This window comes from Pleurodeles waltl, chromosome 7 (assembly GCF_031143425.1).
Source record: "Pleurodeles waltl isolate 20211129_DDA chromosome 7, aPleWal1.hap1.20221129, whole genome shotgun sequence".
In the NCBI taxonomy this organism is placed as follows: Eukaryota; Metazoa; Chordata; class Amphibia; order Caudata; family Salamandridae; genus Pleurodeles; species Pleurodeles waltl.
In genome coordinates this window covers 533656311-533683442 of record NC_090446.1, presented here as the reverse complement: position 1 = coordinate 533683442, position 27132 = coordinate 533656311, and the positions used below count along the sequence as shown (strand labels likewise).

At 45.6% G+C, this 27132-nt stretch overlaps 1 protein-coding gene across 1 annotated transcript in view; it reads right to left on the bottom strand.

The window, feature by feature from the left end:
• The window catches only part of LOC138304302 (serine protease 27-like), a 422171-nt gene that overhangs the window by 227260 nt on the left and 167779 nt on the right, over positions 1 to 27132 (bottom strand). The window lies entirely within an intron of this gene.

Sequence of the window (27132 nt, the reverse complement as noted above, 5' to 3'; positions counted from 1 at the left end):
GAGCAGGCATGATGTAGCGCAAAGGGTTACAAAGTGCACTTTGTAAATATGCCACGCCGTTTTTGGCCTTCCAACGCGTAAATAACTATGACTCCAATATGGCATTAGAATGTTGCCAGGGGCTCTTAAATATGCCCCTATGTGATTAAATGTTCTGATATGCTAAATGATGTAATACTTAACACTGCTCAGAATGAGGGGACCTGGGGGGAGCAAAGGCAATGTCATTTTCCCCTCGGGTCTTTTCATGGAAAACGTTACATATAAGAGGCTGGGTCAGGAGTTCAGCTTCTTTGACTGACTCCTTCATCAAGGCAGGGTAGAGTAGCACTAGGGAACCATAAATGTGTGTTCAGCCATTGAGAACTGAGAGGAGGTAAGGGTAGCTCTATGCATGTTATGTGCAGCAGGACATGATGATCTCCTCAGGCCCGTTGTTTAAGACCAGGCCTGGGTTGGAATGGTGTGCCTGACATGAGCCGCATTGCTGATGCAGTTGCAGCCTGTTTGTTGCTACTTGGCAGATTGTGGGGAAGGGCAGTGAAAAAAGTCACAAGGAAGTGGCAGAGCGTGCAGGCAGCCTTGGGGCAGGGAGGGGCTGTACAGAGTGATGTCACTGCGAGGCTGCATGTTGAAGGGAGCCTGGCGAGGGGTGAGGGGGCCGAGAAACCATTATGTCAGTGTATTTTGCCTGTCTCACTGGGATCCTGCTAGCCAGGACCTAGAGCTCCTCCAGTGTGTCCCAGACTTCAGCCATCTTGCTTTGCAAGGTGTAGGGGCACTCTGGAGGGCTCTGAGTGGCCAGGGCCAGAAGGTGACGTCAGATACCCCTCCTGATAGGTCCATACCTGGTAAGGTAGACAATCCCCCTCTCAGGGCTACTTAGGGTCTCTCCTGTGGGTTCTCTTCAGATTCTGCTTGCAAGTATCCTTCAGGAATCCTCTGCAACAACTTTACACTCTTCTGACCTCGGATCAGCCACAGCCTGCTCCAAGAAATGGTGTAACTGCAACAAAGTGTCTACAAGGGACACTTTTCTTCAGCAACCTCAGCTCAGAGTCCGCAACTGCAACAGTTTCCATGGTGTGGACGCTCCAGGGACTACCTGTCTTCTTCCTGCACCAGAAGGACCAAAGAAATCTCAAGTGAAGTGACGGAGTCACTCCCCTGCTCCAAGCAGGCACCTTCCAAGACAACGACCTCTCACAGCAACGAGCGTGCTCCTAAAGACACAGGGGGTGGACATCATCGACATAGACTGTCCTGAGGTGCTGCTGACGTAATTTGGAGGAGGTAGGACCTTGCCTTCCCCGAGAGCAACAGTACGCTTGAGTACTGCATCTTGTTCACCTCCTGAGGCATCTGTGCACTCTTTTCAAAATTCCTGCATGCACAGCCTGGTCCAGGTCCCCAGCACTCCATCCTGTGATGTACAACTCGCTGAGTTGTTCTCCGGCTTGGGACCTTCTTTTGTTGTGCTGTATGAACCACATTGTGCACCTCTTTTGAACCCAGATCCTGTGACTCCTGGGGGTGCTGGCTGATATCCTGAGGGCTGCGTGCCCCCCTTCCTCCTTACACAGAGTTGAGGTCCCCAGGTCCATCCTGGGTCCATCCAGTGCCATTTTGATGCAAAACGCACTTTTGTGGTAGCCAAGCCTTGTTGGTGCCTTCCAACACGAAATCTCATCTGCAATGATCCTCACACCGTTGGACATCTTTTGCACCATGCAGGAACCTGCTGGCATCTTCCTAGGGTGCATTTCGGACATCTTCGACTAACCATGGACTCTTCTTTTGCACCCTCTTCCGGGTTGGCAAGGGCTCCTGTCCTTCCTGGAACTTCTTTCGACTTCTGGACTTGGTCCCCTTCCTTTGCAGGTCTTCAGGTCCAATAATCCAGCAGTTGTTCTTTGCAGACTTGGTTGGCTGCTGCAAAATCCCCAAAACGAGCTGTAGTGTGTTCTAAGGAAACTTGCAGTACTTTACTCCTGCTTTTCTGGGCTCTGGGGTGGGGTCATTTACTTACCTTTACTGTATTCTTACTCTCCCAGTATTCTGCACACACACTTGTCTAGGGGGGAATTCGTGATTTGCATTCCACTTTTTTAGTATATGGTTTGTGTTGCCCCTAGACCGATTTTCTCCCATTGCCTTCTATGGGATTTCCTACTGTATGCATTGTTCTATGACTATTTACTTGCCTTATTTTGGTGTCTAGTGTATATATTGTGTATAATACTTACCTTCAGAAGGAGTATTGTCTCTAAGATATTTTTGGTACTTTGTCACCCAAATAAATACCTTTATTTTTGGTAACACTGAGTATTGTCTTTACTTATGTATAAGTACTGTGTAACTATAAGTGTTATTGCAGGAGCTTTGCATGTCTCCTAGTTCAGCCTAAGCTGCTCAGCTATTGCTACCCTTATCATACTAAGCTGCTAGAACACTACTACATTTCACTAATAAGGGATAACTGGACCTGGTATAAGGTGTAAGTCCCCAAGGTACCCACTACAAACCAGGCCAGCCTTCTACCACCATTCCCAGTCTAAATCTTATCAAGACAAATCTGTGCTGCATATTAGTAACACTAGGTAAATAACTTTTCCAACTTTCCTCGGGAGAAAGGGATGTGTATATATACACAACTGTAGATTTCATAATTTCTTTGGCTCTCCTGCTGTCCAACCTATGTTGAAGGAATGTATCCTTAATTATTCTTTTTTAAAGTGTCAAAACTCGTTCAGGGTCTAATTTTATAGATAAGCATGGTACTGAAGGAAGAATCAATATAAACAAGCCAGGGGATAGCAGAGGCATTATCCAATTTTAAACAATCTAAAATAAGTTGTTTAGTAAAGGCATTTTCACATTTGGCCCAGATGCTGTATCATAGTAATGTAGTGGTGCCTGTTTAGTTTTAACAGGAATCAGGAGTTTAGCTTAGCCTTCTGGCTTGCAGGCCTGTTCCCCCATCACCTAGTGACTCTTCACCTACTTAGCTTTCTCTGTTTTAGCACATTTATTTAATTATTTCTTTCAAGATGGCTGCTATGTTTATAGATAGGAAGATGTTTTAGTTTCACATTATCAGTGCCACTCTGCAAAGGAATCAATATCAGCGTCAAAGATAAATGAAATATGTAGGTATTCACATCATGTACTTTCCCACTTTTGTGTGACAGTCACCTAATGCACCTTTTCAGGAAATTGTTTATATAATTGCCGCTCCAAACATGCCATCTTATCTATTGTTTGGGAACATACCTGCACCAGGGGTCCTACAAGATCTGTATAAATACATCTCACACAGACACGATAATCAGAGGGATTACTAGCAGATGCTATCAACACTATCTATACTCCACATCGCCTTGATGCAGACCCAGCCTTGATGTCATCATGGAGTCTGATCTTGATACCTCGTTCCAGTGTTACAAGGGTTGAGGGGCTCTTTCATGGACATGGTACTGGCAGAATGGATTTAACACACTTAGCTCTCTTTAGGTTAGAGATTAGGTTCATCATGTTAGGGTGTAAGGGTTTATTTCACACCTATTTCACATCTTATGTTATTACAAGATGGTGGGGGTCTTTGTATTCATGACTCTCATTGTTACAATTCTGTTTCTTGCATTATTCATTGCCCTAATCATTGCAGCCCATGCAATTTACAGTAGATTGCAGTCTTAGTAATAAAACCTATTGAAAACTTTACTGCATCTCTTTCATTGCCTGTGTGTGTGACTAAGACAGGTTGCTCATGTGAGAAAATGGTAATCTCCGTTTAACCATGATTCTCCTGAGATGTCGCACTCTTGAGTCCATGCCTAAAGGCTGCCACAAATCACCTTTTACTGTTTGGGTTTTTGGTGAGGTACTGCTTGTGAGCCGGGACGGTTGGGCCGACAGTTGCAACTTGTTGTAGATTTGGCCTGGTCGCCTATAATCAAAAGTGCTGTCATTCCAAAACCAGCAGTCTTGCTTAGAGCAAGAGTCCAACTACTACATTGCGCTACCAATGATGGTGTTCAGGCACTAATTTACGGATACCCTGAGTATCACTGTCTTACACACAACAGGTACCCTAAGTACCATTATACGGAGACATGTGGTCTTTGGGAAGATCCTCCTCAGATGAACAGAGAGCACCTGATTAGGCTGTAGGTTGTTTTAGCTCAAACAATTAAAAGGACTTTTCTCCTCACTTGGTGTTTCATCTCTTTACCCATTACACAATATGGCTAACACCATAGACAGTCCTGAAAATGCCGGACAGGCATTAATACTGCACTTAGTAGAGCATAGCTTAACAGAAGAGGATGGACATGTCACATTCATCATAGAAGCTAATGAAGCTTACCAAACAGAAACATTTTATTCTTGGTTCACCATTCCTCAAGAAGACGCTAGATCATTCACATTTCACACATACAGGACTGCAACTGTACCACAATGGTACATGCATACCAGTATCTTGAAATTCCAATAACTTATCAAGAACATAATGGCGCCCTCCCACATGTATTACAACCTGTGAGATTAGATCCCTTAGGTAACGAAGGACCAACATGGCCTATGTTTGCCACATATACACCTCATCCTGGTGTAAAAAAACATGCAGGCAGCTGATCTGTGCAATCTATACATTGAGATAGTAACACTATATAGACGACTTCTTCAGTTCGTAATGCGAACTCTGAACACAACACTAGCATGTCCAGCACCACCAGCACCTGCTGGATGGCTACTACTGGGATCAATCCACAAACAGTACATTCTATCATGGGCAAAGTGCCCACAGAACGAAAGAAAGTCCCCTTTCTGGATAGTCCGGAAAACTAAGCAGATGTAAGCTGTGTTTCCCCATACAGGACCGCAGGAAAAACATAAAATTCTCACATTGCGCTTGCCCTTAGGGATGGTTTCCTCAGTTGGTGACTGCGCCACATGGGGTACAGTCTTCGCTACGATTTACACTACCACACATGCTACCCCAAAACTTGCCAATTTACCGAAAGTGCTAAAACAAATGAAGAATGAGCATGGGGCTGCTCCAGCCCAAGATTTGGGGATGAAACTAATGTGTAACATTGACGCAGTCTCATTAATCATACTCAGTAACCTTAAAGGGGAAGCAGTAGAATTGGCTACATGCCAGCATCTGCAGAGGTGTTGTAGATGTTCCTCCCAAGTAGAACTAAAAACAGCAATGCCATCCAGGTAGGCGGCACTGAACTCATCCAGCTCTGCCAACACATGGTTGACCAACCTCTGAAAGGTGGCAGGGGCATTCTTTATCCCAAATGGTATCACTTTAAATTGAAAGTGTCCATCTGGGGTAGAAAATGCTGACCTCTCCTTGGCCCCAACGGTTAAGATAATCTGCTAGTACCCAGACGTTAAGTCAAACGTGCTGAGGTAGGTGGCAGCTCCCAACCCGGTCAGTGAGCTCATCAGCTCGGGGGATGGGGTGTGCATCAGTCTTGCTGACCGCTTTAAGTCCCCCGTAGTCCACACAGAACCTGAGTTCTGGAGTGGCACCAGGTGCAGTAGCCTTTGCGACCAGTACTACTGGGCAGGCCCAAGGACTGCTGGAATCCTCAATAACCCCTAGGGTTTACATTTTGGATACCTCATCCTTAATACTATCCCTGACCCTGTCAGTCACCCTGTAAACTCTTTGTTTAATGGGTGTACTGTCCCAGTGTCCACATCATGTGTGCACAGGTGTGCGACCCTAGGCTCCACTGGTGCCACCTGCCACATTTTTTGTCCCGACTGAAACTCGACTAGAGTGGCATTCCGGTCATACCACCGTTTCATATCCTCCTGGCTTGCTTCTAGGTTCTCCTGTGCGAGACTCCTGAAGCGGGCAGTCTGGTTTCTTAAAGTCAGTACGTAGCTAAATACATCCTTAGGGGGGGCTTTACCAGGAGCTTTCTCCAAAGCCTCCTTCACCAGACTCAAAGGTCCCCTCACAGGGTGGCCATAGATCAGCTCATAGGGACTAAACCCAAGTCCCTTTTGAGGCACCTTCCTGTAAGCGAACAGAAGACATGGTAAGAGGACGTCCCACTTCCACCTCAAGGGCTCTAACAGGCCTTTCAAGGACCTGTTGAATCTCTCAACCAGACCATTACTTTTGGGGTGGTAAGATGTGGTGAACTTGTATGTCACCCCACACACCTTCCACAGAGACTTCATATACGTTGATATGAAGTTGGTACCCCTATCAGATACCACTTCCTTGGGGAACCCCATGCGGGTAAAAACTCCCATCAGTACACGACCCACCTCCTCTGACGTCAGAGGAATTTCTTCTGTGTACCGGGTGGCATGGTCCACCAAGACCAGGATGAACATGTTGCCCATGGCTGTCTTGGGATCCAGAGGCCCCACAATGTCAATACCAACCCTTTCAAAGGGGGTACTAACTAAAGGAAGAGGTTGGAGGGGCACCTAACATTTCCCCCCACTCTTGCCTGAACAGTTGTGCAAGACCTATAGTGTGCAGCAGAATGCTTGTGCATCTGAGGCTAATAGAAGTGGGAGACAAGCCGCTTATAGGTCTTGTCCTGCCCCAGATGTTCTGCCAAAGGCACATCATGAGCCAACCCCAGTAGGAAGGCCCTGAAGCACTGGGGTACCACCAGCATACGAGCTGACCCAGGCTCAGGAACCTTAGGCTCACTATACAGGAGGCGGTCCTCCCAATAGATCAGGTGAGTACCTGGCTCCTCACCAGCCACCTGAGTTGCAGCCTGCTGCCGCAGGCCCTCTAGAGTAGGGCATACTTTCTGTGCCTCACAGAATGCCTCCCTGATGGGTCCCCTATTCCTGCTGCCACTGCAACAGCTCAGGGATCTCTCCCAGTTCAGCCACCTGTTCCCCTGTAGGCTCCGGGCATCACCTTCAGGCTCTGCCTCCTCCCGGACCATGGAAAGTTCTGGGGACGGTATCCCACGCCCCTGCCCTTCCTCTTCGTGGCGGTCCCCTGGGCCACTGTTTAAGGCTTCAGGGGCTCTTGACCACCTTGAAGGGCTGCCATTGACCAGGTGGATATGCATACCCACCCAGGCAGACCCAACATCTCCAATTGAGACCTGTGTTCCACCTCCTTCCAAGGGGAATCCTCCAGGTCACTGCCTAGCAAAAAATCTACAGGCGTGGTTGGATTCACAGCTACATTTAAGGAACCTGAGACCCCCCCATTCAAAGGAACCTCCACCATTCTGCACAGGCCCTCTGAGTTGTCCACTACAACTACTTGGTGAAGTACCCAGGGATCAATCTGCTCTTTAGACACCAGCTGACTCCTCACTGTAGTCACACTGGTTCCTGTGTCTCTCAGAGCCTCCACCCTGTGTCCATTGATGGTCACCCACTGCCTGTGCTTTTTAGTGCTCTCAGGCACGAGGGTTACCTGGACTATCTACTGTCCCCTAGTGAGACAAGGGTCATCTCAGCTGGGTCCCACTCACCTGGAACCAACTCCTCCCCAAACGCTCCACTAGCCAAATCCGGGGATGGCTCACCAGTGGGTGCTGGGGTACTCTTAGGGCATGTGGGATCCCCCCTCACATGACCTACTTGATTACATGCATAACACTTATGTGGTGGTCCCCCTGCCACTGGCTTCCCTTTGGAGAACCATGGCTTCTTCTCACTGGGGGGTTGGGAATTTTTACCTTGGGAATCAGTTTGGTGCCCTTTCGAGAACATCCCCTGTTTACCCTTACCCCCCTTTCTTCTGAGGGGGACCCTGCCTACCTTTGGCATGGTCTCCCCCATACTTCCTTTGGACCCTGGTGCTCTCCCTGTGGTCCTCTTCCTGGGATCAGTCAGCTTGCTATCAATCTGGTGCTGGCGCAGCTCTGGAAAACATAAACTGTACAAGTGCTCCCAAGCAATCAGATTGTAAAGCCCCTCATACGTTGTTACCTAACTGCCCTTCACCAAACCATCCAATGACCTGCAAAAAGAATCAACACATTCCACCCATGTTTGGGATTCCTTCTTCTTATAGGACCTAAACTTATCCTTATACTGCTAGGGGTGAGACCATATCTTGTGAGTAGGGCATCCTTCATAGAAGCGTAGGTGAGATTCTGAGCATCCCCTAAGGCTGTCAGTGTATTCCTCCCCTCTACCTCAAAGTGCTTCCAGAGACCCGCCCCCCCATGGAGCTTCAGGGACCAGATTCATGTGGAGAGCAGACTCATACCCCTTAAACCACAAGTATATGTCACCCTCCCTTTTGTAATCCTTCATTAGGTCTTATGAAATGCGTACCCTTCTCTCAGGGTGTACTGTGCTGTTGCTGCCACCATCTCTACTGGACTGGCTCCTATGATCTAACTCCTTTAAGCTAAGCTCATGAGACAGCAGTATCTTAATTTCCTCAATGGCCATCCTTCTCTCTTCCATCTCTAGACTGAGATTCTTCAGCTCCAATTGGTATTCTCTCTCTGCCTGTCTGTCCTGTAACTCTTCCGGTGTCAGACCCTTGGAGGACACACTGCTACCTGCCTTAGAGACTCTCTCTCTCTGGACAGAAGAAGCCCACCCACTACATCATTGTGAGTGACTTGCACCTCTTCCTCCCCTTGCTGCTCAAAATCTGTGTGCCCCTCAGCTTCTTTGGCTGTCAACCAGGCCCTCAGTACCTTTTGCAGCTCCTCCTTCTTAGATGAGCTCTTAATGGAACAGGCAAAATCTTTGCAGAACTGCTTCAACTGAGCCACTGTGTAGCTCTCTACATTCTCTATGTCGAAAGCAACTCCAGCTGATGCATCTCCAGATTGAGAGATGATGAAGAGTTAAAAAACGTGCAAAGTTTCAAAGGCAGAAAAACAAGTTCCCAAATGGAGTTTTCACAAAACGTCAATCAAGGGATCAGCAAGAACTATAACAAAAGAAGTCCTTTAGATAAAAGCAAAAATCACAAGACAAGTAGTATGTGGTCACATAGTGGTCTGAACTCAAAACAGTACAAATACAAGTCCAATCCCATCGCTGCTGCCAATGTTAGAAATGGGGCCTTTGGTTGGCAGTCAGGTAACCCCTTTCCAAGCATGGACCCTCACTCTAGTCAGGGTAAAACAGAATCACCCTCAGCTAACCCCCTCTTAGCCTCTTTTTAGCTTGGCACGAGCAGGCAGGTTTAACTTTAGAGTGCTAGGTGTAAAGTATTAGTACCAACACATATAGTAACAATGAAAACACTACAAAATGGCACATGGAAATATTTATCTAAACAAAGCAAGACCAAAACTACAAAAATCCCCAATACACAAGTCAAGTTATTAATTGAAAAGCAAAAATAGTCTTCATGAGATTTTAAGCACAACAATAACGATGTTAGCGTGAAAATGTACCTGGGTGTGTCACAAATAACTTTGCACGGGTGAGTGCGCATCAAGAGGGGCTTGCGATGCATCGATGTCACTCACGAGCAAGACCTTGCGTCATTTCTCCTTTAGTCGGGCCGGCATGCGTTGTTTCTTCTCTCCGCAGGAGAGAAATGCATCGATCCAAACAGTACTCTTGGGTCCGGGCAGGCCTTGTGTCATTTTTACACACCCAGCGATGTTTGCGTCAGAAATCCTGCTGCGCGATGAGTCGAAAAACACGCAGCACGGTTTGCGATCTCACCAGCCTCTATCAGCGATGCTGCGAGTCATTTCTCCATCCGCATGCATCGATCTCCCAGCTGCACTACAGAGGAGCATCTATTTCAGCTGCGAAGCCGGCGGCTCGCCCATTTTTCAGCCGCGTCTCGGAGTTGCGTTGATCATCTCCCCGCACGGCGGTCTGTGCATGGATTTCTCACTCTCGTCCTGCCAGCTTCTCCTTCCAGGGCCCCAGGAACTGGATGGGCACAACTTGGCAAAGTAGGAGTCTCAGCAGAGGCTCCAGGTGCTGGCAGAGAGAAGCCTTTGCTGTCCCTGAGACTTCAAACAACAGGAAGCAAACAACAGGAAGCAAGCTCTAAATCAAGCCTTTGGAGAGTTCTTCACAAGAAGGAAGGCACACAAAGTCCAGTCTTTGTCCTCTAGCACAGGCAGAAGCAGCAACTGCAGGATAGCTCAAAAAGCACAGTCACAGACAGGGCAGCTCTTCTTCCTCAGCTCTTTTCCAGGCAGAGGTTCCTCTTGTTTTCCAGAAGTGTTCTAAAGTCTGTGGTTTTGGGTGCCCTTCTAATATCCATTTTGCCCATTGAAGTAGGCTTACTTTAAAGCAAAGTCTCTCTTGTTTGGGAAATCCTGCCTTGCCCAGGCCAGGCCCCAGACACACACCATGAGGTTGGAGACTGCATCGTGTGAAGGCAGACACAGCCCTTTCAGGTGTGAGTGACCACCCCTCCCCTCCCTCCTAGCACAGATGGCTCATCAGGAAATGCAGACTACACCCCAGCTCCCTTAGTGTCACTCTCTACTGAGAGGTGCAACCAGTCCAACTGTCAAACTGTCCCAGACAGGGAATCCACAAACAGGCAGAGTCACAGAAATGGTTTAAGCAAGAAAATGCTCACTTTCAAAAAGTGGCATTTTCAAACACACAATGTTAAAATCAATTTTACTAAAAGATGTATTTTTAAATTGTGAGCTCATAGACGCCAAACTCCACATGTCTATCCGCTCCCAATGGGAATCCACACTTTAATCGTATTTAAAGGCAGCCCTCATGTTAACCTATGAGAGGGATAGGCCGTGCAACAGTGAAAAACAAATTTAGCAGTATTTCACTGTTAGGACATATCAAACACATTTGTATATGTCCTACCTTAAACATACACTGCACTCTGCATATGGGGCTACCTATGGCCTACTTAGGGGTGCCTTACATGTAAGAAAAGGGAAGGTTTAGGCCTGCAAGTGGGTTCACTTACCAGGTCGAATTGGCAGGTTAAAACTGCACACACAGACACTGAAGTGGCAGGACTGAGACATGATTACAGAGCTACTTATGTGGGTGGCACAACCAGTGCTGCAGGCCCACTAGTAGCATTTGATTTACAGGCCCTGGGCACCTCTAGTGCACTTTACTAGGGACTTTCTAGTAAATCAAATATGCCAATCATGGATAAACCAATTACATACACATTTTGTATAGGAGCACTTGCACTTTAGCACTGGTTAGAACTGGTAAAGTGCCCAGAGTAACAAAAACAGCAAAAACAGAGTCCAGCACACATCAACAACCTGGGAAACAGGGGCAAAAAGTTAAGGGAGACCACGCCAAGGATGAAACATCTAACATATACCTATACCAGTATAGGAAGGGATAGTTTGGAAGCCAAGCCGAAAAAGCCTGAAATACAGAGTACCACTCCGGAGAAAGGAACTAAACAAGCACAGGAGGGTTCTAAAAAGTGCTGGGATAAACAAAAGCAAATTAAAGACAGACAAAGTCAGAGAACAGATTCTGCACACCCAGAGCACTCCAAAAGGAGATATAATCTCAGAAACAGAGAAAATATAAAAGATCCTGACAGATATACTAATGCACGTCCCTCTCGTTCCTTTCAGGACGCACCGGATAGACGTAACGAAATAGAGGGCAGGTCAGAATGTCGCCCTGACTACGTGAAGCAGAAGAAAGACTCAAACAGTCTTCAGACAAAAAAGAAGGTAAGTCTCCACGACAAAAGTCACATTTAAAAAAGAAAAAGTTGGTATCACTGTCAATCAGAAATGCCGGTAAACTTGGGAGCATTGCTGAAGAACAAGACGTGGGCAGTGACACTGCTAGACAGCGCGGCAGAAGTCACAATATGTCACCAGAATCTGAAAGATCATCGGGATGGGACAGCAACTAGCGACTTTATTGCAGTTGAGGATGTAGATGGGCATGTTCTTCCACCAGACAGGGTTTATGATTTAAATATCCAAATTGAGGGAGACATTGAGAGCACCATTAATGTGATATTCTGGGATAAACTTAGTTGTGATATCCTGCTGGCCGAAAGGGACTGGCCACCTAAGCACGTCCGTAAGCTTTCACATGGGGAAGATGGCATTTTCCCTTCCTCCTCTGATCTTGTTCCAGAGGTGGTAAAACAAGCATACTCTGTCAACTGGGCTTTAGCGCAGGTACCTGCACTATACCGCAACCATGTAGGTTTGGACAAGGATTCTGCTTGCCATGTAGCCATGTACACCCCACTAGCCTCAGCCACAATATCCTGTTAAACTCAAAGCTAAGGCTCCAGTGAGGAAGATCCTCACTCAGCTTGAGTACGAGAGACTAATTGAGCCTTGTATCTCTGCAATGAATAACCTGTTATTCCCCATTGCAAAACCCGACCGTTCATACAGAGCAGTCTTAGATTACAGGCACTTAAACGGTTATACACCATAAACGTAATACAAAATTCACATAGCACAACACTAATTAACAACATAGCGCGTAAAAAATATAAAACAACTTTGGATATCTCCAATGATTTTTTCTGCCAAAATTTAGCAAATGAAAGTCGGGACCTGAGTGCATTCTCATTTGGCTCACAAAAACGCATCTGTTGTCTGCCCCAAGGCTATAAGAGCAGCCCAGGGCTGTTTTCAGTCAGTGTAACACCAATATTGCATGATAGTGATCCTGAGGCATTGTCCTATGTGGATGATATCTATCTCACAGATGACGACCTCAACATTCATCTTGCCAGGGTCAATCGGATTATTCTATGATTCGCAGCCATTGGTTACAAATTTAATTTTAGGAAAACTAAAATAGCATTTCTCAGCATACTGTTTCTGGGACACGAGCTATCAAATGAGGGCAAGAGCATGGCCGTGCACTTTCTAGAAAAATTTGCTTAACTCCAGTCACCAAATACTATCAAGAAACTATAGTCTTTACTTGGTTTCTTCAATTTTGGCAGAACTTACATTCCTCACTATGCACAACGTATCAAGCCACTCTATGACTTAAAATGCCCTGATTTTTCTAGCAGACACTGGACAGTAGAACACACATGCATTCTTAGAGGATTGCAACATGACATGCTAGAAGCAAAGCACTTACACACCTGTGACAACAAAACAAATTTGGTATTCAGAATAATTGCTGGTGCCATTGAGTTCACTTATGTCACCTTTAATGAAGGAGACACAGCACCCACAGCATATTAATCACATTTATATTGCAATGCAGGTAAACGCTTTGCACCCACAGAACAAATTCTGATTGCAGTTCAGATGGCTCCCATTAAGGAGAGACCACATACCCAAGGGAAACGCATTATTGTTGTTACCCCAGTGCAAGCCTTGGAGGTTGTCACAAAAGTTAGTGTTCCTAAAGGTAAAGCATTACATCCAAGTTGGATTCAATGGGCAACCTCCTTGACTGCCACCGATGTCGAATACATCTGATCCAAAACTACAGACACAAGAATTTCTCCAATATGAACAGGAGTACCTCACATCTCTAGACATCGTGCCGCTTGACAAATACCATTTACACTGATGGTTCAGGACAACCAGCCGTAGGCACTAAACATCAATACTCAGCTGCTTGTACAACTGTGAGCATGGTGATGAAGGATGGTATATTCCATCCTCATAATACCTACACACAGACCCTGGGGGACTGCACAGCTCAGCTGGCTGAACTTAAAGGCCCTATCGTAGCGCTAGAACATACAATCCAGGACAGCCCACTCTGATTGTCTGTGATTCGAACTACGGTGTCCAGTCCTACAATGATTATCTTAATCATTGTCATTTGAACAGGTTTAGAGACTCAAAGGGGAACACCATAGAACAGAACTGAGAGGGCGAGGGTGGCTGATCTTAAGGATAAGCTACTTAGTGCTCATGTAGTCCATACATTGGGCCACCAACATGTAGGAGTACACTTTATTGGCAACACTTTGGCTGATGAAGTGGCCAAATCCACAGTAGCTGTGGCTTCTGTGGCTGCAGTGACTCGTTCTCAGACGAGATTAGATAATTACATTTTGGCTGCCGTGAAACCTTCGGCTGAAGGCAAGCCTCTCCCAAAAGCATACCCTACAAAATATTCATACGACGTCAGTGCACAGAATGTTGCCTATGCAACACTTTCTGGGGTTTGAGATCGAGTGATCCCCAACCAAGACCAGGGATTAGATCTAATCAAAGGAGTGCATGAGGGTGTCACCTCTGCACCTTCTAGTGTTGTGGCCACAATAACACTCTTACAGAAACGCTTCTGGTGGCCAGTTCTATACAAACAGACCAAGCAATGTCTTTTGTTATGTCATTTGCCAGCAGATAAAGGGCTCAAATATCAAACGCCTACCGCAGACATCCCTCTTAGTGTCCAACAGGTCCCTACAATGTGTGTACCTGGACCTTTGAGGTCCCCTTCAACGGGATGGTGCATACAAATACATCTTAGTCAAAGTAGATTCTTGTTCTAGATTCCTGTGGATATGGCCATAGCGGTCGGCTGACGCTCGAAATGTTATAAAAGACTTGCTGATCTGTATCAGTACATATGCAGTTGCAGCATTCCATTTGGATCAGGGTCCTGCCATTGCCTCTAAGGCATTCGGGGACACCATGGGGACAATGGGTGTTGAACTCCATTACTCCTCACCCTACCATCCCTAGGGAAATTCGGTTGTAGAGAAGAGGAATCGAGATCTAAAGCAGTCCTTAACAGCTAGAGTATTATGTTCTGGCCACAGCTGGCTTCATCACCTATATGGGGTCCAGAGAGCACTGAATAATCTGCCAAGAAGGTCTTTGGGAGAACGCTCTCCTTATGAGGTTCTCTTTGGGATACCTATGTATGTCCAGGATCTAGATGGTCCTGGTTTGGTGGCAGCAGATACACCTTTTGACATAAATGAACATCTCACTGTTTCACTGGAGCTTCAGCAATTTAATGACGATAAATCATCCACCAGTGCTGCCACCTTAGGAATAAGGGATTGGTCAGCAACTACTACTGGCTGGATTCCTAAAGTTGGGGATCTGGTTCATGAAAAGATTGCTGTAAAGAAGGAATTCAGCCCCTCATACCAAGCACCGGTTCAAGTCCTGGGACTACAAGGTACCAGAAATGTCATCCTACCTCCGCTTCTTGGTTCCAAGGCAAACAGATTTGTCTACATTGACAACTTCAAACTTCACCATGTGGCCGATCCTGCACAGTAGACCAAGAGGTATCTTGAGTAGTTCCCGGTACCCTCTCACTACCCAACAGGACATACCTTTTCAAAGAAGAAATAACAAAACTTCTGACTACAACGGTGTACAATGATGCTACAAATGCCTCCTAAAGCATGGAGAGGGGGGGAAAATGAGCTTTTGCTGATTCCTATCACCACCTCAATGATATCACCTGTCCAAGATATGGCTGTCTTCTATTCTAACACCACACAAACTGACGACATTGTCTACTATGAGCCTCCACGTGAAGTTGATCCATCCACCAGTAATGCACTGGCTCCTATGTTTGCAGAGACTGCTTCTGGTTACTTCATCGACATTGATTACTTTTCTTCAACTTAATCTGCACCTACTACTGGAACTGTTTCAAAGAAACGTAAGCTGTGTATATGACTTAAAATAACTATTTAATTTAGCCATGGAACTATCTGTGAATATTTCTGACATTGCTTACATTTTTATTATGGATTGGTTTATGACACGTTTTTTTCTCCTTATAAATCGTCATTACCTTCCTGAACACTCCTACGTTAAGCCAGTGGCTGAAGTTCTCACACCATATCTTTCCTCACATAAGGTCTGAAGAGGCTTGTCTCTTGTGAACGTTTCAGCAGTACCAATTCTTGATGGGATTGTGTGAGATAATGTTCCATTTGATATATATGGGCCTTCTGAGGTCATTCAAATTCCATATGTCTTTAAGATTTCATTGACTGATGTAATTACACCTGGTGTTGTTTTCAATGACTGGGATGTTCAAACAGTTGATCCTATGTAAGATAAACTGAAGGATTACACTGTATTTGAAAGTGATGATGTGTACACTAACATAAAGAATTATGGGGAAATGTTCTGCTATAACAACTGGGGACATTACTACATTGCACCGTGCAACTAAACACAGATCAGTATTTAACTACACACAGTGAGAACGCTGTTCAACTCCGCCTATGGGGAGGTCAAAGCATTATTCAGATAAATTGGCATCTTTTTCTGGGCATGACATTGAAAATGCAGAGTCATACTATTTCAATTTACCAACTTCTAAAATTAGGAAAATGTTGCTAACAAACACAAAATGGATTTATTCAGATTCCTTTGTTTCCCAACTTGCAGTTGAAGGCTACGAATACTGGAAGAACACTATTGATGTAAATCGTGTATGGGGAACACAAGATTAGCAAATTCAGGGTAGGGAAGCTTTGTTTAGAATATGCCTTATTCCTTTTCAAATTATCTTTTTGAATGATACAATTCAACAGACATCCTGTCTAAGGATAGCAAAAATAAAACAAATGAAAGTTCCCAGTATCCCACACCTGCAAAATTCACCAACCGGCAATCCTTCCTAAATGTCACAGAGGAGGAATTAGATGCAAAGGTTCAGGCTGGTGCCTATCATTCTTCACTTTCCAGTCCGGCGGGTGGTTATTATGGGCAATAGACACAAAATGGTGTCAGACACGTTTTGTGAATTCCTCAGGGGGTTTCAAGATTAGCCGGCCTGACCCTTGCTTTGTCTCGGGTCAACACTTGGGTATAGTTACTACATACAGCGTGGGTTAACTGTGCCAAGAGTGGTTACAGACTAACACCTTAGCAGCAGTTAAGGAATATCTTAATACTCTTTCTGAAGATATAGACTTGCAGGACTTCTTGCTAGGTCCAGAAAGCCACGCTCTAAAAGATTCATCTATGCCATATACAATGAGATCTGGAAGTTTTCTCGAATGGAAGCTGCTGCGTGTTTTGGAAATTTGGAAAAGGCTTTAGCTGTTGTCAATAATGCCATTAACACTCTGTCCAACAGAATATACTCCCTTAATAACATTGTGTCATCTGCAATTGACATCATTCAGAATTACATATCCTTTTTACACCATGGACAAAGTCAATTGCATTCCATAATGCAGTTGGGTTGGACACTACAGATTTCGAATAATGGCTGCATTCCATGGAAATACATTAACAGTAGTGACCTGTTTACTGCTTTTAATTTATCCAGGAAACAACAGACATTGGCTAAAAGGGTAGCAAGTTTCACCATGCTTCACATGGAAAAGTTAGAAAAGTTGCCTTTTACGGTTGCAGAAGTCCATTGACAGTATAGCTAGTAATTTGCAATATAAATCTGCCCATTTCCACCTTTTTTTTTTCAAAATGCTTGAAACATCTTGCCGTGGGTAGGTACGAGTGGCTAGGCGATAGCTATATTAAAGAAAAGTGGGAGTTGCCTTTTGAACATAAATGTTTGAATGGTGAAACAGGGGTCTTTCTTAGCGGAAGCGAATGTGAGACTACTGTTAGTCATTCAATGATTTGCAAACAGTTGTCCCTTCATGGCCTTTGCAATGCAGGCATCGCGAAATGGCCTGTTTTCTGAAGGTTACTCCCATCCTTTTGATTCATCCACCATTTCAAGTACTTTCGAATGGAAGTTATGTGGTCCTGAATAAAACAAACCTGCTGCAGTATGTGACCAGGAATTGCTACGCAATTTGAGTTTCTAAGATTGTAACGTGTTGCGGACATGTTTTATTCCCCCATACACAAGAGATAAGAGTAGCAGAAATGTGGCCTCACATTGATACTACTCATGTAAATTATGACAAGCTGAGCAGACTAAAGGCTTTACTGTTCCAGAAACAAGTTGCTTTGACATCGGCTAGAGAGACATATGCACTCCATATAGTGAGATTATCAGCCTAGATACAATCTCTATTAAAGTTCAAAGGTTGCCAACATTGCCTTTGACTTTGGCCTGCTGTGCTTGTCATGGTCAACATTTTGTCTCTTTGTATGTTTTAGCTATTTTAACAAGTTTTAATTAGATTTTATTTATGTCCTAATATGATTTTAGCTTGTTTTAGTCCAGAGAAATTTTGGCTTGGGTTCATTCACTTTCTCTGGCATCACCATTATAGCATCATACTTGTTCCGGCAATGGGGAGGGTGTAGTGGATCCTGTTTAGTTTTAATGGGAATCAGGAGTTTAGCTTAGCCTTCTGGCTTGCAGGCCTGTGACCCCGTCACCTAGTGACTTTTAACTACTTAGCTTGCTATGCTTTAGCACATTTATTTAATTATTTCTTCCAAGATGGCTGCTACGTTTATAGTTAGGAAGATGTTTTAGTTTCACGTTATCAGTGCCACTCTGTAAAGGCATCACTATCATCGTCAAAGATAAATGAGATACATGGGTACTCACATCATGTACTTTCCCACTTTCATGTGACAGCCACATAATGTACCTTTTCAGGGAATTGTTTATATAATTGCCACCTCAACCATGCCATCTTATCTATTATTTGGGAACATACCTGCGTCAGGGGTCCTACAAGATCTGTATAAATACACCTCACACAGACAAGATAATCAGAGGGATTCCTATCAGATGCCATAAACGCTATCTATGCTATGCGTCACCTTGATGCAAACCCGGCCTTCGTGTCATCATGGAGTCTGATCTTATTCCAAGGTAATGTGGGTTGGGGTGCTCTTCTCATGAACATGGTACTGGCAGATTAGGTTTAACACACCTAGCTCTCTTAAGGTTAGAGATTAGGTTCATCATGTTAGGGTATTAGGGTTTATTTCACACTTACTTCACATCTTATGTTATTGCAAGATGGTGGGGGCACTTGTATTCATGACTCTCGTTGTTACAATTATGTTTATTGCATTGTTCATTATCCTAATCATTGCAGCCAATGCAATTTACAGTAGATTGTTAATAAAACCTATTGAAAACTTTACTGCATCTCTTTCATTGCCTGTGTGTGTGACTGAGACATGTTGCTCACGTGAGAAAATGGTAATCTCCGTTTAACCATGATTCTCCTGAGATGTTGCACTCTTGAGTACATGCGTAAAAGCTGCAACAAATCACCTTTCACTGTTTGGGTTTTTGGTGAGGTAGTGTTGTGAGCCGGAAGAGTTTGGCTAACAGTTGCGACTTCTTGTAAGATTGGCCTAGTCGCCTACAAACAAAAGTGCTTCCATCCCTAAACCAGCAGTCTTGCCTTGAACAAGAGTCCACCTACAACAGTAACAGGGGGCTCATCTGAAGCACATCCTCCAAATACTGTAGACCCACCTCCTGATGTGTATTCCAATTAGATGCTGAGGTAGGTAATCCTAGCAACCGTTTAAAAAAAACTATTTTCCTCCATTTGCAAAGGAGTGCTGTTCATGTATCCCCATACCCCAGCCCCATAGGTGGCCATAGGCAAGACTCTTGCCCTATAGATGTTCACCATTACTCTCACAGGACGACTACCTAGTTTGCTGGCAAATCTAAGGATGCCATAGAAGCTCCTACACATTTTGTTTCTGCCCGTGGAAATATGCTGTTCCCAGGACCCTTTAACTGAAAATAGGACCCCCAAATAACTAAAGGAATTAATGGTGGTAATTATTGTGTTCTGTATAAAAAAGCTTCTACATTTCTGGGCCTTTTAGCTGCAAGCCATTGTAAATATTTTTGATTTATTCATCATCGTACGCTTTAAAGTCATGAATTCCTCAAAGCCATTCATTATTTTCTGGAGTACCTGCGGAGTCCTAGAAATCAGGACGACATAATCTGCATATAATAACACAGGTATAGGGTGCCCTGCCACACATGGTGGATCTGCTTGAATGGTCTGTAAGGAGTTATCCACCCCATTAAGAAATAAAGAGAATAGCAACGGAGCAAGGACACTACCTTAGTGAATACGTCTCCCAAACTTAAAATGAGGAATACATTCTCCCTTTAGACTAAAACGGACTTTGCATGCTAGATTTTTATACCGGCAGGCCAGAAAACCAATACTTAATTTGGAGCTACCAATTCTAGCAACTTAGGCCACAAAATAGCATGCTTACTTGGTCGAAGGCACTGCTGAGATCAACAAAGCAGAGGTACAAAGCCCCTGCTTTAGCCCTGGTATATTTACCAATCAGCAAGTCTAGGAATACACGTTGCTCCATGGTTCCTAGTCCTTTTCTGAAGCCAAGTTGGACAGGTGATAGAATGTTGTTTTCCAGTACCACTCGTCAAGCCTTGCCAATATAATCCTGCTTAATATTTTCATAGACGAGTCCAGTAGCGATATTGGCCAGTAATTTTTAGGGTCTGATTCATCCCTCGTTTTTATATATTGGTACAATGATACAGGAGGTCCATGATAATGGAATCTCTCCGGCCACTACTGTATTAAGCACCCTGGTAAGGATTGGACCCCAAAGGTTAATAGTTGATTTAAAAAACATCAACAGGTACCCCATCAGGACCGGGGGCCTATCCTCAGCACTAGCATAGAGTGTCAGGAAAACCTCATCAATGGTAATATTTAGATGAATGGGGTTCCCATACCTCAGCTCCTCATACCCAGCTATGTCAGCAACGCCCCTCTTATGTTTAAAAACTTTAGAGAAATTGGCCACCCTAGCCAAGCAGGGAACACTGGATCCTATCTCAAGAAACACCTCATCGGACAAAAAGGGTTCATTCACTATTTCCCAGAACAGCTTATTATCATTTGTTTCTGTGACCAAGGCTAATTTTGACCATGCTTCCTCCCGCAACAACTTATTCCTTCTCTCCAGGGCTTCCCTATACTTACTGCACATTGTCCTAATAGCCACAGAATATTTCGGAGATTTATGGAGAGCTTACATAAGTTCCCCCAGAGCTTTTGTACGTGCATGATCAAACCATCCTCTTTTCCTCTCAGGCTTCCTGGCTTTTGATTGACATGTTAAGAGAACCTTAATACAGGAAATAACATTTTCAAATTAGCTAAGCAGCTTTTTAGGGTCAATTTCATATTGTAAATAATAATTAATCTCATAAAGACTCCCCTGCACAATGTTCTGTCATAGGCCATCTGAGTCAATATCTCTCCATTCTAATCTCACTCAGTCAGCCCTATATGCGTCAACCTGATTCATTGTAGCATAAGACGCACGCTTTTGGCCCCAGAGTAAGGACGGGAGGATAATGGCGTCATGGTCACTCAATATAAGGGGTATCACACACATTATTGGCGGATGAAGACACTAAAATGTGATCTATAGCAGATGAGGAGTTATTTCCCGTGAAGTATGGGATCACTTCCCCATTAACACCATATTTACATTTCAATAACAACAATTCATATTTGGATAAAATTTAATTTAAAACATCTCCATAGTCATTATGGCAACAGTTATCATAGCCCACCCCTTCCTGACTATTGAGCCCACAGACCTGGGTTGCTAGGGTAAAACAGGGCTAAATATTGAAGTCTCTGGCCCATAATATAATAAAGGGTGAATTGATTGAGTGCAAGAACTTCTGCAGGCTATAATCCAATGCGTAGGCTACTCTGCTACGAGTAGAATCGAAGACATTATTGTAGAAATTGATTAACACCAAATCCACCATACTCCTAGAAGCTAGCCACAGCAATTGAGAGTTAGGGTCCACCCAAGAAGACTTTTTAACTACTTCAGGAAGTTTGTTATAAATAAGTACCTGGAGCCTGCCCTTAGCGTTCCCTGACTAGGAAGCGGTGGCACACAAGAAGTGTGAAGTAAATCCTTGTATATCTATAGGGGTAACGCACCACGTCTCCTGGGTACAGATGATATTGAGATCATTAACAATGTTATCCTACTCCTCTGCCCCTATCTTATTGCAGAGGCCTCCCACATTCCATGTGGCAAATTTATAGGTCTTGTCCTTCTACTTCCTATGATCACCTCCCCAGATACCACCTCAGGCAAACTATTGGTGGGTAAATTATCCTCTACTGCTTCCCTAACAATGCTAGTAATACATGACGTACTGACAGCCTTGGCTAATCCCTGAAAAACTGTGGGGCCTCCTCCATGATCACTAGTCATTTTTTGGGCCCCTCAGGAGTAAACCCCTCAGCTTTATTATACTCCTGACCCCTATGGCTTTGTCAATCATTAGCTGATAGTGAGCCCAAAACCTGAAACTTAGTATTTGTGGGCACAGGCGGAATGGTGAGTGACTTGATGCGGGGATGGGCCAGCGATTGCGGGAATTGCAGGTGTCGATAAAAGAAACCCAAGGGGAACAGCGACAGAGAAGTGCCACATGGTGGGCATGGGACTGCTCTGGATAGAATTTCCCTCACAAGTCTAGGGCTCCGAAAATTAACAATTACACCTTCACCCCCAAAGTTTTCCGCCAAAGGGTCAACCCACCCATCTTCAGAGTCTCCAGGGATTCAATCTGACCTGGCTGCAAAGGGGGGTACATTTACCATAACAGTTACATAAGGGCAACAAGCTGGTGATCAATCAATGTTAGTTGGTTCACTCGAAGGGGGCATAGCAATAGGCTCAGGCGTCTCGCTGTTGCAAGGCTGCAGTGAGGTGCTCTTTGTGGGGATTACAATAGGTCGTGAATTACCCACTGCTGGGCCATGCAGCTTTTCACAAAGAGTCGTACACTGCCCTATGTTTGTCTTACTCCACACACCTCCCTTAGTTGCTCGATTTCAGAGGCCCACTGGCTGGCCCCCTCAATGTTACCAACTACAGTATCTACAACCTGTTGGGTTCTAATTTTACCTTGCCCAGTTTGTAACACACCTGCTGAACAATTAGGGACCAAAGTATGCAAGGGTAGCTTTTGACATAAGGCAATGACCTTCGCAACCTCTCCTTCTAATTTGTCCAGCTTGTCTTTAAGTGGCATGAGCAAGTCACTAATAGCAGTTAAAAGTTTATCCCAGGATTTGTTGTCTGAGTTGGTTAGGGCAGGAGGACCCAGATCTCCAGTGGTCCCCTTTCTGCAATGTCTCTTTTCTTTGGCAGCAGGTGAATGAGTGGCTGATATAGAAGCAATAGCAACAGGATCTATAATCTCTTTACCACATCTCCCTACGTTGGTGTCAAGTGCATGGGCCATATCAGTAGCTAAATCCACAGAGCTAGAGGGTATTCCTACGGCTTCACTAAGCCCTGCCAACCTCCAGCGATAAGCACTTTTCTGCCAGGTCTATCTCCTTGGTGATGACCCCTACCGCCCATAATAGAAAGGAGTCAATGGTAGAGCAAGTTGTCTCGGGGGGGACTTTTGGCTTCCTGCTTTGTGCTTACCCATGTCCACACTGGGTGCTGACACAAGATCAAACAGGTAAAATTGAACACCTGTAAAATACAACCAGGGACCTCCACCCCCAAAAGAAAAAGGAAGAGGTCATCAGAAGTGACAATTTGATGACTACATCACTTACTTCACTCCTCTTAGTGTAACCTCCTATTCGGTAAACCTATACAACAGTATTTAGAGCCTGGGACCAAGAGGGTAGGCCCAGCCCAACCTCGACCGGCCATGGATGGGATGCAGACCGGGCCCTGCGTGTCCTGTGCTGCGAGGATGCGGTATGAACTTTATGCGCCTGTGGGCATGAACCGAATAACTTGGGTGACCTCCTGCTGCAAAGACACCAGGGAGGTGAGGTTCAGGCAGAACTCCGATCCCTCGGAAAACAGCTGAGCATTCTGCACTACGGGGCTGCAGTATGAACTTTACGCGCCTCTGGACACAAATAGAATGAATGTGGAGGCCTCCTGCTGCAAAGACACTGGGGAGGTGTAGTTCAGGCAGCCACTGGGTCCCCCGGCCAGAAGCTGAGCATCCTGTGCTGCTGGGACACGGTATGAACTTTATGTGCCTCCGGGCACGGATGGAATGACTGTGGTGGTCTCCTGCCACAAAGACACCAGGGAGGTGAAGTTAAGGCAACAGCTGAGCATCCCGCGCTGCAGGGGCGTAGCCCAAACTTTATGTGCCTCTGGCCATGAACGGAACGACTGTGGCGACCTCCTGCCGTAAAGACACCAGGGAGGTGTAGTTTAGGCAGTCCCCAGGTCCCCTGGCCAACAGCTAAGCGTGTGCTCAGCCATTGAAAACTGAGAGGCGGTAAGGGCCATATTAGGTGCAGCAGGGCGTGATGATCTCCTCAGGCCCATTGTTTTAGACCAGGCTTGGGTTGGTATGGTGTACTGGCCGCATGTCGCATTGGGCGGTGTTACTGAGGCAGTTGCGGTCTGTTTGTCGCTACACGGCAGATTGCGGGGAAGGGCAGTTCTAACAGCCACAAGGCGGTGGCAGAGCCAGCCGGCAGAGCTGGGGCAGGAAGGGGCTGTACAGAGTGATGTCACTGTGAGGATGCATGTGGAAGAGAGCCCAGCGAGGGGAAGTGGGCTGAGAACATTCCCATCAGAGTAGCGATGGGTAGTCCCGCACACAGCGTAAAGGTGGAGCCTTTAGGCATGCATGCAGAGGAGGATGGGGACAGGGATGTGGCAGGGCCCCAGGCCACTGGTGACCTGACCACAAAAAGGGAGGCAGGAAGAAGAAGTGGTGTGAGTCTTTGGGCAGGAAGGTGTGTGGGGGCTTGAGCACTGCAGGCCAGCCAGCTCCCAAGACTAAAGGCACAGGAATGGGACATGGGCCGGGTGTGCTGGACCTAGTTCAGCCATCCAAGTGGCAAGAAGTGGATGTTGAAGGCAAGATTAAGGGGCAACACCAAATACTGAGGGACGCTGAAGAGGGATGGAAGAGATTGTGCATGGAGAGGAAAGGGGCACTAGAAAAGGGCCATAAGGGCAAGAGGGGATGCTGGGACACATGTGGGCCAGATGCTGGGGAATGCCGGGCAGGGGTGGGTCCTAAGGGTCAGTGACTCTAGGTTTCAGGGCATAGGGGATGACAGCATAGGGACAATGGGAGCTGGTGAGGATAGGGGACCCGTGGTGAAAGAGGCCCTGCAGTTTGGTGCAGCCTGGAGGAGACGACGATGACAATGCCTACAGCTGAGGTAGGCAGAAGGTTGGCGAAGCCAATGAGGCATTCCATGACCTTGCGACATTGCCCTAAAGAGGCAGGTGGTCATTATCCACCCTCCCCACACCACAGGCTCAAGATTACATGGTGCAACCCACAAAACACAACACTGATGAAACAGAGGCACCCCAGAAGGGGAGTTGGATGGATGTTCGACTGATGCAAGTGACTGCGGAAAGTATGGTGCAGATGACTTGTGCTGAATTATGAGGAGGACAGTGACAAGTGGAAGGAAGAAAAGGTGAGAGATGAGGATGGTGTGGGAGGTACAAACACAGAGAGGGCGACCTGATGGAGCAGGTCATAAGGACAATGGAAGCAGTGGTAGTGTTTTTCAGAGGTCAAGAGCAGACAAAGTAGTCTCCTATGCCAAGCAGCCCGATGTCAGGGACCGTGTGCTCAGGAGATTAGTGCTGATGACAGGTTGCCAACAGGTAGGATAGATTGGTGTTGGGTATGGGACAGTGGAGACACAAAGGTGGGTATGAGACACAGTAAATCAGTGGAGTTGGGGGAGCGGAGGTCTTAGACAAGGTAAGGGATAAACAAGAGGAAAGATGGTCAATGAGGCGAAGGAAGGAGGAGGCCAGTAGTGTATGCAATAAAGGAATTCTGAGTGATGGGCAGAAGGCTAGTAAGAACGCTGACAGCAATGAAAGGAAGGAAGACAAGGAAGAGGCTGACCACCTAGAAGACATTGCCAAGCCTTTTGGATCTCACATATCAGACAAGACATAAAACAGGATTCGGAAACATGAGTAAGTAAATGTTGTTAAATTACCACATAGAGACATTCAGGTGAATGTGGGCTCCAAGGAGGGGGAATGGGAACTGGCCTGGCATCCAAGGGTGCCTATTAAAATCTGATTTACTGCCAGTATTTATTGTGAAAAGCATGGGGACAGGGCAATCGTGTTTTTTAAGTACATGAATATCATAAGGAAGGTGCAGATGCATTTTGGGGGCTAAGCCTGGCTTAATTATGATGAGGAGTATAGAGCAAGAGTCAGTATAAAAACAGAGAAACCGTAGGGGGACGTGAATTCTGAGATCTGTTTGCAGTGGAAGTCTTCCGCTCATCCGCAGGCTCCTACACACATGGTGAGTACCGTCCGGCTCAACATGAGAACATACACAATGGTTGAGGACTCAATATGGGGGCATGCTGGAACTTTAAAAAGGGTTTCTGATCCTAACAGCTGTGTAAATTCAAGCATGAGTGTTCTAAGTGTGGGGGGAGGTACCCCATTGCACAATGTTACACACTTGCCATCCCTGGGGAACAGTGGAGGGCGTCCACGAGGAGGGTGCATCAAGCATAGGCTGGACACAAGGGCTCCTCAACTGGTTAAGGTGGTGGTGTTGTATCAATGACTACAGAGGAACCCTAACGGAGAAGCAGCGCTGAGGAATGAGTGTAGTTTCAGAGAGGGATTTAATTGGGTAAACCAAGGGCAACAAGGGTGTATGTGGGCGCACAATTTGAAATCAGCCAAGGCATTGCCGAAGGTGGTGGTAGCTAAGCTGGCAAGGGAGTTTGAGGATGAGAGAGTAGCTGGCCCCCTTTTATGACTGGCCACTGCCAGATTAGAATATATCCACCCTAAGAGTGGTTCCCAAGAAGATTCTATGTGCTGAGTACATGTGCATGGCTCATGCCCATTGGGATATCTCGGCGCTGCACTGTAATTGACCAGTAAGACAAACTCTAGACAGGAAGAGAAACTCTAAGAAAGAAAGGGATTTCAGAATGACCCATCATTTGTCATGGCTGATAGGAGGGTCCATGAATAATTTCTTAGTGGAAGAAGACACAAAAGTGGTAGATGCCTCAGTGGATGATACAATGAGGTTTGCACAACATAGCGGGATAAGTGCTGAATTAGCCAAGTGTGAGACCAAGTCCACCCTTCAGTTACTGCCCATACATACAGAAGGTTTCCCATTGTTAGGTATGAAGTTTAAAGGGACTATGTACTTAGAGGGTCCTGATTATGGGCTGTGCCATTCAATGGGCACTGCTTGAGACATTTATCACCTTTTCACAAATTTGTTTTCCAAATGGAATGGGCATAGAGAGGCCTCACAGTACCTAGGTGATTGTTT